Source organism: Centroberyx gerrardi, chromosome 6 (genome assembly GCF_048128805.1).
Source record: "Centroberyx gerrardi isolate f3 chromosome 6, fCenGer3.hap1.cur.20231027, whole genome shotgun sequence".
Taxonomy (NCBI): Eukaryota; Metazoa; Chordata; class Actinopteri; order Beryciformes; family Berycidae; genus Centroberyx; species Centroberyx gerrardi.
Window position 1 is genome coordinate 22,607,161 of NC_136002.1, and position 14,603 is coordinate 22,621,763.

The following is a 14,603-nucleotide window of genomic DNA, read 5'->3' on the forward strand; positions in this document are numbered from 1 at the left end:
AACAGGGAATGCATGTGTGAAAGGCTGTTTTTACCTTAAGCCAGCACATTGCTGCTTCTTCTGCCTGAGTGGCTACAGTAACGCACAGTTAAAACACATTCTGACTGAACAGGGTCAGCTTGCTGTTTCACTAGTGGACTTGATCTGATGTAGGCCAAGGCAAAGTGTTAAGGATGTTTGACATCTACTGTAGTGGCGTTTATGTCATTCCAGCCATCTGTATTACTGTATTACTACCATATTTGAAAATATCACATAGGCTACTCTACCACATTTGCATTACTGTGCACACAGGGTTTCTGATGTATTGATTTCGGGACCCCCTTGAAAACGAGATGGGACTCAAGGGGTATTTTCCCTAATAAACCAATTTGAACACATTATAATTGGATGGCCCAGCCAGGTAAATAAACAACCATTTTATTTATTTTTTTGTTGTGTGTGTATTTAAGTAGGTTATATTTTGACTGAATTTTTATTGACATGTCATTTAGAGAGCCTAGTATTTATCTTTGTTCAGGAAATAAATTCTCTGACCCTATGCCAACGTTAGCCGATTATTACACTCCCATCTAATTATTACTAGTTTTGTGAAGCAAAACAGCATACAGCTAATTGCAAATGGGTTACCTCCTCAGCACATCATCAAAACTCATTTTGTGTTGGCACAGGAGGAGCACTGACTGTCTGACCAATACCATGTGCTGCTGCATCATCGCCGCAGTGAATTATGGCTGACATGTTCTGTGCTTGACAGATTTAAATCTGTTTTCTTAAACAACACTGATGAGAAACACCAGCTTTGAACGGCAGCTGAAAATAAGATTGGATGAGGTAAAGATAAGATAAGAAATAAGGCAAGATAAAATAAGATGAAATTGGGCTGTTGCGACAGCAGATAGCAGCAGGATACAGTAAGGAAATATATAATATATAAAAGAATACAGCAAAAGAGGGTCATATAAACATCTGCAACCTACAATTTAAACACTAGAACATGTTAGAAATGTATGAATGATAGCCTTAAGTGGTGTGCAAAATAGTAGCAGTAGAACTTATTGAGACGAAAAAAATTATGTAGTGTGACAGTGTGAAAGAATGAAATATTTGCAGTTTGAAAAATGTCATAAAAAAATCAATATAGATTCGATGTACAGTATAACAAATGAGAGTAAAATGAGAATATGAATAAAAACACTATGTAAAATTACAACATATATACAGGATGTGCAAATTGTGCTTGTATTCACATAAACAAGCTTTGCCTTACCAACTGTTCGCTTTATCAAAAACTCCAGCTGGAAGTACAATGGGTATAGAAAAGTGACAGTGTGAAAGGCACACTCATGTTACATTTTTCTGATCCGTGCTTCACGGCGCAAGAATTTTACTCAGCAGTACTACAGTATATGTGTGAATTGACCAAAGTCTTCTGCAACTGGATGCTGCATTCACAAAAAATAATCAGTTGGATAAACTATATACTATACTATACTGTACTATACTATACTATATTTACTATACTATATTTTCCAGTCCATTGTAGGTGAACAAATGCTCAGCCATAGCTTTTCACAGGATTTTTGAAAGTTTTCTAAAACCTTTCCTTTAAACCTACTTACGAGACGTAACTTAAGCTTGAAGGAGAAATCTTTTAATTATTCATGATGGGCAACTATGGTTTGCTTGTATGCAGATGACATATATTATTTTTGTATCCAGTTCACATAGTTTCAATTTGGAACATAACTAGGACATGTTACAGAGTGATCAGAAGGAGAGACTTTTTTATCTCTTTTTATCTCTACTTCATCTCTGTAATCTAATATTGTTGGGCTACTAATTTTTACTTTGAAAAACGCCATCAAATTAAGGTATCTTTTTGCTTGTAATAAAGCTGTCATACCTGTGCTCCTAAATAAAAAACCTGTGTATCTGATAACGTCAGGGTAGTTAATGAAAAACAGTTATGAATTATTCACCCATGCACTCCCACGTGGCAAGCTTTTAACTAGCACTCTTCTAGCTTTCACTTGTTACAGCCTTTGATTCTGGGATAACAGAGAAGAAGTGCAACAGCCAAAGCATAAGCCCACCCACCACCTTTCTTGAAGTTAGAAAGTTAGGAAGTTAGAAAGTACGGCTGAATGATAGATCTAATTAATATTGGTAGTGCAGTATATGGAATGCAATATCTCCTTAACATTTTTCAACATACATTTTTAGAATGCACAATATTGAAACTGCAGTATCTGTCCAAACCATTACATTACGATGTGTTGACCACATTGTGCAATCCTATTTCCAAACTCATTTTCTCGATTAGAAAATCAGCTAGGAGGAACCCAGTGTTGAAATCCTTTTGCAGCTTGAGACATGGTGATTGGAAGGCTCCCACTTGGAGCTGCTGTGCCGCCTTAGGGCCTGGATATTTATTCAATGATAGAGTAACATGTTTTCCCACACGCTAGCATGCTAAAGGCTGAGGCAGCAGTGGTTGCCTTTGGCTATCTTGAAATTGTGTGGGGAGAGATCTCGCTCAAATAACCAGAGAAGAGTTGCTGTCTTAAGCAGGCGGCAAGCACATAGAGATGAAACACCTTGAAAGACCTTAACCAGAGTATGGCTATTGGCGACTACTACTCTGGTTAAGGTCTTATTCAGATTAAGCTGTTTACATGCACCTTTGAGTTACTGTTGCCATGAATAACCCAATTAAAATAATATTCCCGTCTACCTGGGGTGTCCCACAGCTAGAATGGTCCACCAGCAAAAATGTATAAGTATAGCCGCCAGCAACCCTTTTCGGGTTACATGGGAAAGAAATGATGATCTCATTAGTAATAATAATTACTACTCACCACCATGTTTTTTTGTTGACATCAAAATGTATCCAGTGTCTCCTTATCTTTCATGGTAGAGTTACAGATAGGGCTGGGAATTGATTAGATTTTCTCAATATTGATTCCTTAATGACTCCTTCTTAACAATCCGATTCCTTAATGATTCCCTTATTGGTTTCTTTCTTATACATATTATCTTTATAGACCTTTATAGCAATCCAAAACTACTAAGTAAGTGTGTTGAATAAAATTCTGCTACAATCCCAAATTCGAATGAATAAAAACATTCATAGTTCATACCAAACTGTTTATTATGTTACTCACAACAACCTTACTCCAAAACTGTACACACATCACGCACGTTAACATCAGTCCTCCTCAGAATGGAAGCAGTTGCCTTGTAGCTCATGGCAGCATAGAGACAAGACTAGAGAACAAACTAGACTCTTAATGGAAAAGTAGCCCCACTTTCAAGTCAAGTATCAGTTTCAGTCTCTTCTCTCTCTTGTTTGTCATGCTTGCTACAGGTATATTGCTATGCTTCAGGTACAAGGAAACTGCTCCCATGTTGCGTAGAACCGAACACTCTGCTATCTCACTCAAACACACAGCAAACGACGGAAGAATACAGACCGAAAAACTTCAATAGTGAATTAAAAATTGCAATTTTTTCTGTATTTAAAAAGAGCAGGGAAAAACTGGGAATAAGTAATGGAAATCGACAACATAAATGTGTTTCAGTCCAGTTGATTCTGGAATCCAGTTGATTCTGGAGACACTGGAACCAGTTCCTCAATGGAACCGGGTCTCAGTTCCCATCCCTAGCTAGAAATGTTTTAGTTGCTTGATATCATAATATATCAAACCAAGAAAGGTAGACATATGCAGACATACTAGAACAAACAGAAGAAATGAAGTCTGGACAGTGGTGATGATAATTAACAATATCTCACAGTAATAGACTGTCACTATGTCACAGACTAGAGAATAGATGTGACATGGTTTCAGGAAACTGTCCGATGAGCCAACTTATTTTAGGCCTGTAGTTTATGCAAATATGTTGGATGATTTAATGAGATTTTATTCATTCATGTTGTCTTTTATATCACCTATTTTTAAATTATTTTTTTGGCCCTTGTGCACAGGAGGCACATGGAAAAGAAAGCTCATACTGATTGTGTTTCCCCTGTTTAAATAAGGGATGAATTTAATCTCTCTCAACCTTATTGCAACCCTTAGTTGGAATAAAATGACAACTCCAGCTTTTGGTGTAGTGCAATGTGGGAACAAGACACAAAGCATCATTACAAGCAAACAGATTGCCATGATGATATAAGAAACACTAAAAATTTTATTTAAAAGAGGTTTAGTAACACTATATTATAGTGGCCCGCTACTATAAATTCTATTCCAGTAGGGAAGCTCATATAAATTGTTACTGAAAAATCAATGAATTGTGAATCAAATTGCAGTGTAGTGTCTTGGCTCTAACTAAGAGTAATTTTAGTGAATCCTCAGTGAATCCTCTGCAGTAATCAGCTGGCTAGAATAGGTTGTCATCACCTGAGTCAAACAAATGCAGTCCATCAACTACACATCCTGCAAGTCATGCCAAATGGAATGAATTTGAAAAGTGCAAATTGATAAGCATGCCATCAGCATAATGTTCCTACATTTTCAGCTGTCTCAAGACAACAACATAAATGGCATTCATATTGGTGCAAGTCTCACACGCAGGAGGAGAAGAAAACATCTATTAAAACATCAGGTTTTGTTTTCATTCAAGATTTAACAAAACAGACAAGTTAAGGTAAATCATCTACATGTATCCTGGCCATGTGTTGGATCAAGATAGAACAGTTGAAAACCATTAAAGGTAAATGTGATCCTAAAAGGTATCTAATGGTAATGGAATATTAGTTCAGGCCAATTAGCTGGTAACTGGCACATATTGAGAACACTGTTGTATAATGGGCAAGCAATCAGAGAGGGAGAGAGAATGAAAGAGAGACAGAAAGATGTGGTAGACCGATCCAATCCGACTGACATGCTTTGTAAGTGTTGATATTAACCGTGATAGTCTTCCCTCTCTGTGGCGGTGTGTCAGGAGACTCCAGCCCAGTGGAATAGAGTACTCAAATCTCTGGAGGCCAGCCCTGTCCCAACATCTATTTTTACTGTCCAGCCTCTGATTGGCCAGCAAGGTGTGTGTGGGAGCTCATGTTGTGTCATAAGGTGCCTGTGTGCCATCTGTCGCCCTCAGTGGAGCCCTTGTGAAGACAGACCACGCCTAGTCAGACTGTGTCGGAGAATGCAAAGCATAACCTTGGGCTTTCCTTACTGTTTATTACTGACAGCCATATCAAGATTATGGAGAGACAGTAGGCTTCAGCTTCTTAATTAGTGTTTTTGATGAAAGCAAAACACCAGTCGTCTTTTGATGAAAGCAAAACAGTCTTCTTTAATACTTAATATTATTTCAAGGGAATCATTGCTGATGCACTATGATCAAGTGCACTAAAATTGCAATAAATGTAAACACATAGGGCTATGTATTTAACCTGCCCACTTTGTGCTTTAGTGCCTTGAATTTGCAGAAAAATGTCAACTTAACATTACACACAAACAGCAGATGGGAACAGTTTTGCCTAGCAGGTTTAGCAACAGGTTGTTGAACATTTGAGTCATTTCTTGTCTGGTGAGAGTAGAAATGTGTTGCGTCACCAAAAGTGTCTTATGACTGAATCACAAAGTTTGTAGCAGACTTGGGTGACTGGATGATTACATTTAGGATCATAGAGGAATACTTACCATTGTTGACTGAAAGGGTGAGAATGATGCTTTTTTATTTATTCTTAACAAATATGCAATAGACATTGGAGGTGAGAACTTAACCCTGTCCTCCCTTAACTGCCCTGCTGCCCAAACCTCACTGTCCTCAGCCCCCCAACCCCACCCTAGTCCCACATAGGATGTTTAAAATATCTTAGTAAAGACAAAGGTAAAACCCTATACACCAATTAAAAGACTTGTCTACATTAAGTACATCACTTTAGGAAAAGCTGTGGCAGATAAGATGCTCAGTTCATTTAAAAGGACTTTTGTTTGACTGAAATGGTGTCCTGGAAGTTAATATCATATAACTAATACCCTATTATTCATATAATTGTAATTTGCTCAACTATTACAAACAGTTGATTTATTTTTCAGCCCATATTTCAAACTGAAGTGCCGTTTATTTATTAGTCCTTTATAGTTTGTAAGGTACTTTGTCATTCTGTTTTGAAAGCTAAGCTACAATATACAGTAAATAGTTCATTATAATTATTATTATCATGTACTGTATGGCATAGCTTCTATGTATACAATCTATGTATACAATTTTTTCCTGTACCAATCCTTACTTTCTTTTGAAAGCATTGGTATTGTAGGTTTAAGACAAAGTCTTATCTGTTGGCCTTGCATAACTGCTTACTGTCTAACCATTCTGTCATTTTGTATTCACAAAAGGGGATGAGATCAGAACATTCAGCGTCAGCATATCTTCAGCAGTATGCAGTACACCAACCATACTGCTCACTCTTTTTCAACTAATCTGATACTCACAAATCTGTTCCACAGTGTCATTCTTAACATGACAGCATTAAGTGTTGAAATACTCCACAGGGCAAGACTGAGCCAGCACAGCTTTGTCTGAAAGGCTTGACTGGTGCTACCCAGCTCCATCTAGGCTGTCAGCGGCATCGCTAATTAGTCAGGACCTGGAAATGTTTTGGAAGAGCACGATTCTGTTGCTTAAGAACGCAAATGGCCTGCTGTTATGGCTTAGCACAATTAGATGTGGCATGGATTAATGAGGGATATCAGGGATGGCCTTGAATAACACTGCTGTCTAACATACTACCGCAGTATCAAGCATGTCATTGTCAATAGGGCCAGAACAGCGTTTTCTAACCATGAGAGAAATCTGCCATGCTTTATTGAAAGTCTTAGCTTTAGTTTGATACTCCGTTTGAGATTGGAATTGAGTGTGAGCATGGCCCCGAGCACAAATATTATAGGCATGCTGCTGCTAAAGTGATATATTTAGCACTACTAATCATAGATTTTTCTTTAAACATCTGAAGAAGTTTTTAACATCACAAAGCTATCAGTCTTTTTCTGAGCTGCTTATTTTAAGTGTTGCCTTTCTGTTAATCATGGCATTTTAAATGAAATAGGAGAAATGAACTGCTTTTACAGTGGAGCGAAGATGAGTCTTGTGTCATGATCAAAGGGGCTTCTTCTGGTATAGTCAGTGAGAAGCAGATTTTACGGCTTGTAGATGCACACAGCGAGAAGAATTGGAAGTCATTAAGGTGGCTCCTGTCTGTGTAGATAGCTAGAGATTCCTTGCCTAAGGTTGGTTTCACTAGTGCTGGCAACACTGTCTCATCCACTAAGAGGGGGAAACATTGTGTGGCAGGAAGGCAGGACATTGCCCATTCTGTGGTGTCAAATTTGAAGTCTGTATTATGCTGTTCATTTCTTCCACAGGGCTGGCTGCTTATACAAGTGACATTGGGTTATTGTTTTGGTATTACAATTGACTATTGTAAAAAATAGGGTCAATACACAGATACGGCTCTATTGTGTTTTACTAAATTAGCCCTTTCTTAAAGTGGAACCACAGAGAATTGATAAGAACTGCAATATAAAATGGTTATCAGTGAGGAGCACAATTATAGAATTGATGTTTCCTTTCTTTGTATTCAAACAGAACCTTTTTTAAAAAGATAAAGAGCTGTTTGAACAATGCTCTTTGATAAAGCAAGGTATCTAAATTCGTTGTCTTGTCTGTATCGACCAAATCAATACTCCTGAGCACTGAAAAATGTTTATACATTCAGTGCCAACATCAGATACTTTAATCATAAGAAAACACCTGAGCTGAATATATCATATATAAACCCTTATACGTGTGATCAGCGCTGATCATGCAATTAGGATGATAAAAGGGATTCATTCTCTAGCTTTCACACTGCAGGCAACCATATCGCTGTGCTGCTGTTTGATGACCAATCTGAGCTGACTGTGAGCTGTAGCACTGATGGTGTTGCAGTGAAAGGCAGAACATTAGTATGCAGTGTCCGAAATTAACTTTTTGGCTCACCTGCCGAGGGCTGGTAAACAAAATAAACTTACCTGCCAAGAATAATTTTATCGGTCAAAATAATTAATATACATTTTTAATAGAAATATGTTATTCTATTCGCTTTCAATGCTATTTCATGTATAAAGTCAGATACTGTGATTGAATGAAGAGACGAGCAGATTCATTAAAACTTGTTCACATACTTCTACAATGGATGTTTTTTTTGTCTTGGTCTTGATGTTGTGGTGGCCTCACAGCTGCTATGTGTTGCCACATGGGAACAACATTAAGTTTCAACTACAGTTAGGCTAGTTATCCATCTAGGCAACAGAGAAACAAAAGTTTAGCCACTACCGCTTTGCATAGAGCCAGCATAACAAGCAGCCAATCAGGAGCCTGTTTGATACATAGCCATTGTTTGGCTTTGATTTGATTGGCTCACAGTCAGAGAGAGTGTATGGTGGACAGCAGGGACAGGATTTGAGAACAGGCGAAGACCAACTGAGGCTTTATCATCTCAAAAAACTGGCCAGTGTGGTGGGTGACCCTTGTTGATTTATTGGCAAGACAAATTTTACCTGCATTTAGTGGTTGGCAGGTGCTAATTTCAGACCCTGTTAGTCTGTGAGGCGGGACATTAGTATGTGATTGACTACTGATATATGTGATGGTTGTGCAAAAGTTCAGCTGTAGTGGACTTTGTAGCCAAGGAAATGATGGGACCATGGGGATCATCCAACATTTCTCTGGTCATAGAATAGGAATGGGCCTCCGGCAACTGGTGTCTGGAGTTGCTGTCAGTGTGTACATGGTTACATTCTCAGCTCTCTAAGCCTGATGAAGGCACATGTTGGTTTTCATTTTCATTAGTGCTTTAATCCAATTAGTGTGTAGCCTGCCTAACCTCTCGTGGATTTGCATCTCCTTCCTCCATTCATAGAATACACTATAAGTGGCTGCACACACTGTGTCATCCTACACAACATAATGAGTACTCAAGTGCTGCTCTGTCTTTCCTCCCTGCCCCTAACTCTGTCTGGCTACATCTGAAATAGTACATTCCCTCCTATTGATCCTCTTCCTGGTGGAGTCACAGGCAGGCTTATCCGGCTCGTCCCAGCTTGTCTGCCTTCTGAATGGACACACAGAGAGAGCTGTGTGCATGTGCCAGGCTTGGGGTTCAGTGTAGTCCCAGGCAGCTTGTGGCTGAGTGGTCATTGTGGCTCCCTCCCTCATTCCCTCCCTCCCTCCCTCATTCCCTAGCTCCCGCTCGGCCTCTTTGTTATTTCAATAATTATCAGGGGTGCATGGAAGTCTGCTCAATTTGCACAGCCTTAGTGTTTATATTCTGTAAAACGTTAATGGCTATCTCACTGGTAGAAAGAAGGGCAGTTACTGTGGGCTTTGTTTTGCCATGGGAGTGCGTCGTGACTTGCACTAGCAGGGAAGTCACTGGAGAACCACCGCAGTGATTCATCTGGAAGAATGAGTTTGTTTGTTTTTTTGCCACAAACTGGTGATTCATCGTGTTTGCGCCAAAGATGTTAACTTTTCAATTATCGTTAATGCCACAGTAACTCCCAATTCTTGTATGCAGTTGCCACACAGGAATCAAGCTGAAAAAAAAAAAAAAAAATTCCTTGCTCAGACCCCAGAATTCAGCCTCTCTGAATCTTTCCATGTCACTGGTTATGCACGTCTCTTTTAGACAGCTTGACAGACTGCTCTCTTTCACTTAATATACAGGTTGTTTTGCTGTACCAGAGCACTTGGCTGGATGAAAATCAAACTGGGAGTTTTGACGTAATTATTATCATTACAATTTCAGAGCATCCAATATCTGTTTCTCATAGCTGACAAAACATGCTTACCCTGGATTATGGTAGCCTTGGTTTGTGTTCATAGAATTGACCGATTTATTTAATAGCCCATAATGAATCTCTTTCCTGTTATTTTCCAGAAGCGTTCACTCCCCTATTTTCTAAGTGTCCCTGCCAGCACAATATCTGCATTTTCTTCTGGCCTTGTATTCAGCCTCCTAAATACTGACTCATTACAGGAGTGCGCAGCATGGCATGATGGGCCACAGACGCTCAGCTCTCCGCCTCCCTGGGCTTTTGTTGTGTGGTGCACAGCTGAGGCAGATGCTGAAGGGCACTCACACTAAATTGCCTGAATGAGGGCGAATTCTGTTGGCTACTGGAGTGGAGTGCACCGCTGCTCATTGAGTCACAGCTCATCTTCAACAAAGAGAGGAGGAGGAAATAGCTCACCAAGGCAGATACCAAGTATTCAGAGACTGTTTATTTGAACTCATTTTTTTTTTGGCCTCAGTGTGGGTCATGATGTTATTCAAGAGACTTATAGTATAGCACATAAACCGAGGTTATGAAGAATCTTCCAGAATGAGGTATCCACCACTGGTGAAACAAAATAACACACACCTCTTTCAAAATTATTTATTGTCCTGAAAATAAAGCATTTTAGGGGTTACTGTTATGAGCTGTTATGAGTCATGTTAAGAAATTTGCTTTCAAAATAGTTATGTTTTTAAGGATATAATCTTATGTGTCTTTGAAGTATAGACTGATGGACTTAAGGTAGAAGCATTTTTCCAAAATGCATATAAAGCATTGAAATCCCCTCATATATTCATGCATTTAAGCTACATGGCTATAAAAGGATCATCCTTTAGGCGTATGACAAAGAAAGAACAAAGGTAACATGGTGTAAAAAAACATCTTATGGCATATGACAATACAGGATACTGCAATATAACAACAACATGTAAACACAAGCACACTTAAACAACAGATAGGAGTCTGAATCATCTTCACTCTGGCAGATCAGTTTTTGCCGCTTTGGCCTTTTTTTTATTCTAATGTGCACTGCCCTGTTACATAACCCATAAATATGCCCGTTATGTCAGTGTTTCAAGTGATATTTTACGCCCTCGTTCACTTGCATGCACCATTCTGCTGCCACAGAACAAATCATGTTGTCCGTTGACTGTGTTTGGAATAAAGACATACTGTATCTGGGTATTTTCATGTGTAAATATAATTCTTTTTTAAGAATTTAAAGAAATAGGAATTGCATCTTAAGCAGCATTAGGGTTTTGTAGATGCCACAGAAAGAAGATTTGGCTTAAATTTGAGGTTTTAAGGATATCCTTAAGGATAAGGATTGAAAGCCTTGAATAAGAAATAATTAAGAACTACTCTCAGTATCTCTGTATCTCAGTATCTCTGTACTGGGGAGACTGGGGTGGTTCCTTTTGGGTTTGGCATATCACCGTTACTTTAAACCTGAAGCACAGATGTACTGAAGCTTCTGGCCATCTGCTATGCGGTCCTGTCATCTTCGCAATGCACAAATGAAATGCCATACAGTGTCTTTGAACCTGGCAGATATTGATGCCTCAGCTTGCAGCTGAGCCTCAAATAAAGTGTAAAATTTTGCTCCTTAAACATCATGTGATTTCACTGTGCAATAGCCATGTGGTCAAGTGGTGCGTCATCATGGCCCAGCCACTGATGGTGATGATGATGTTCATATGAAGTTGTGTGCTCTGTAGTGACACCCTCTTCATGTAAATCCATTCCTTGGAGGCTGTACTGGTGCATCCAATCAGACTGCAGTATGGGGCGGGGGGAGGGAGGGAGAGAGGGAAGGGGAGAGAGAGAGAGAGCGAGAAAGAGGGAGAGAGAGAAGTGATGTCAAAATACGAAGAGAGAGGAGCTGGGAAACACGTTTCCATAGCAACTGGTAGCAGTGAGTATAACTGTGGTTGAGAGGCATGAGCAGCAAGCAAATGCTGACTTGTTCCTTAAAACTGAGCTCCTAGATGCATCCAGTCTGGTGGCCCATGTTAGTTTAAGATTGGGATTTCAGCGCTGTATTTCAAGCATTTGTTCTTAAGAAAATGAGTTGAACGCTTGCTAGTTAATTTCCAATAATGCGTGATTCTTCTTATTGCTAGTGTTTATTGAAACTGTATCAGTGGGTTTTTTGTAACAGATGCAGCTTAACACCTTAATTATATGCCGGTGTCTGCTGCAAAATTTACCACAATTTTAAAATGAATGAACCAACCAAACGAGATGGTGATAAATTGAATCATTAGAAAGAGGAAACTGCTGTGATCAGTTTAAGCTTTGGATTTATCCTTAACAATAGTGGGACTTTTGCAGACCTGAATATTCTTGATGATGTGTCTGCGAGAGAAGACTTGAACTTGTCATAAAACAAAAAAGACTATAAAATGTTTCCAAAGCCCAATTTGGAATGACACTAGCAAGCCCCTGTGACATGTTGATGTTTATTACAATGTTTTGTCTGTGTGATAATGAGCTAGGCGGCTTTGAATAGACGCCATAAATGGGTTTGAGTGGGTGAGTCACTGGCAGCTGCTTGTTAGCTAGCCATACCTTTAATATGAAGGGCTGATCTGATTCGTTTGTTGAGTTTAGTAGATTAGAGATATAGTTAAATCGACAGGTTCATAACCATATGACCCGTGACTGTCAACTTGTCAGGCTTAAAGTTTAAGTGAGTGTGCGTGTGTGTGTTTGTAGGCAGGCAGAATAGATAATGAGCATAATCCCACACAGCAAGTGAAGCGAGTCGCGGGTTGGGTGGAAGCTTACTACTGAATCCCAATAGCACAAGCTGCAGCACCCGAGGTGTTGTTCTAAGATAACTACAGAGGCAAGAGGAAACTACAGAGGCAAGAGGAAAAAGAGGCCAAGCTCTGCATAAATTGAGCTTCTCATCTATATGATATCCTTGCTGTTTATATCTTATCAGTTATTTTCAACACAACTGTGTGGAAAAGTCACTGTACTCCTGCAGGGAATTTTAAATGGAGGTACATCTCAAGCTGGGGAAGGCTGGAGAAAGCTGGGGCTCGGCTACGTAAGAGAAGTTATTTAAGGAATTCCACCAGCAACCACTGATTACTGTGGCCCAAGGATATCAATGCACATAATTCATTCATGAAATAAATGAATACCCCCCTCCACCACCATCTCTGCACAGATGCACACAGACACACACACACACACACACACACACACACACACATGTACACAAACTGCTATCAACTAACAGTGTAATCCCTCATGGCTGTACTAACAGAGGCAGGCATCATGAAACATGCCCCTTAAGTAGAACCACTGAAGAAGAGAGTACACTATATTATGAATTGGAATGTGTGCAGTCATTCATGGGACCTAAACTACAGTTACAGCCAAATAAATGGCACAGGGTATTTTGCATTTTGCTGTATCATGCAGTGACCTGCATTAAGAAACAGCATAGAAATCTGTAACCAGCTCTGTAACTACTACTAATGATACTCTACTAATAATAATAATATAAAATGCTATTCTACCCCATTGTGCTATAAATTCCATTTGATTGCTGTACAACTACTAACACCAAAGCTTTGTTGATGACCTACAGAGACATGAATTATTGACACTGCCAGCTGTCACCTCGAGTCTTGATCAGGCTGCATCCAAATATGACATTCCCCATGGCTAACTGTTACATCACAAATGAACTGCTACTGTCAAGTGCCAAGGATCCCATTTTTCATTCAGTTTTGCCTTTTACAGAAGAATTCACCACCAGCAGCTAGAATTACTGATAACTGCTTTCTTTGAAGAACGTACTTAGAAACATGCTTGGTAGCTAGAATCTTAGCCCGTGAAATTTAGGCGAGCCGTCATCAGCCGTTCATCTGTCAAGTATTTTCAGTCAGCAAACATGGTGTGATTGTAAACAAGAGTTAATTTGTTGCTCGGATTTTGGGACAGACCAGACTTATTCATCCATTTGTTGGCAGCAGATGTCAGTTCCATCCATAACAATGCTAATTGGCTAATAAAGTCTCAGAGATTGAGATCATTCCGTCTAATTCTCTGTCTCTCTGTCCCTTTCAATCGTTGCAATGAAAGTATTGGATGTGAATTGGAAGCTAAGACTATCCCTCTTCTTTGAATTTCTCCGAAAATCTTCAGACAGAAGTTTGATGATGGAAAATTCCATTTGTTCTTGTTTCCCTGTCACAGAAACTCTTTCAAGAAGCATTTGCATGATCATCTGAGATGCATTAATTCACTGTATTACCAAATCTGTTCATCTAATTGTTAAAACAGTTGTTCTTCCATGAAATAATTGATATATACTATGATCATTGTGGGACCTCTATCATATGGCAGCAGGCCAGAAAATGGTCAGGCAGTTGATGCTAGTTATTGTGACAGGGTAATTTTGATGGGGAGGGGATTTTTAAATATTTTTTAACAGATTTCATTCAAGCTCAATTTTTTATTTTTTTGTTGTAAAAAGTGACCTACATTTTTGGAAAAAGAGTCCTAGTCAGAAGAGACATTTCAATATGGAATGTCAAGTTTTACTGCGGGGAGGATTGCATGTTTTCCCAGAACTAGGTCACTCTATCTACTTGAATTGTTTATTTCTCAGTAGGTCTCTTAACCAGCCTAGTGTTGAGGGCTTTAACAACTTCTGCATTACCACATCACCAGGAAGCATACCACAGGGTTGGGCATGTTATCCCTGTTTGTGTGCGAGTTTAAAAAGCCCAAGGTTGGGTTTGC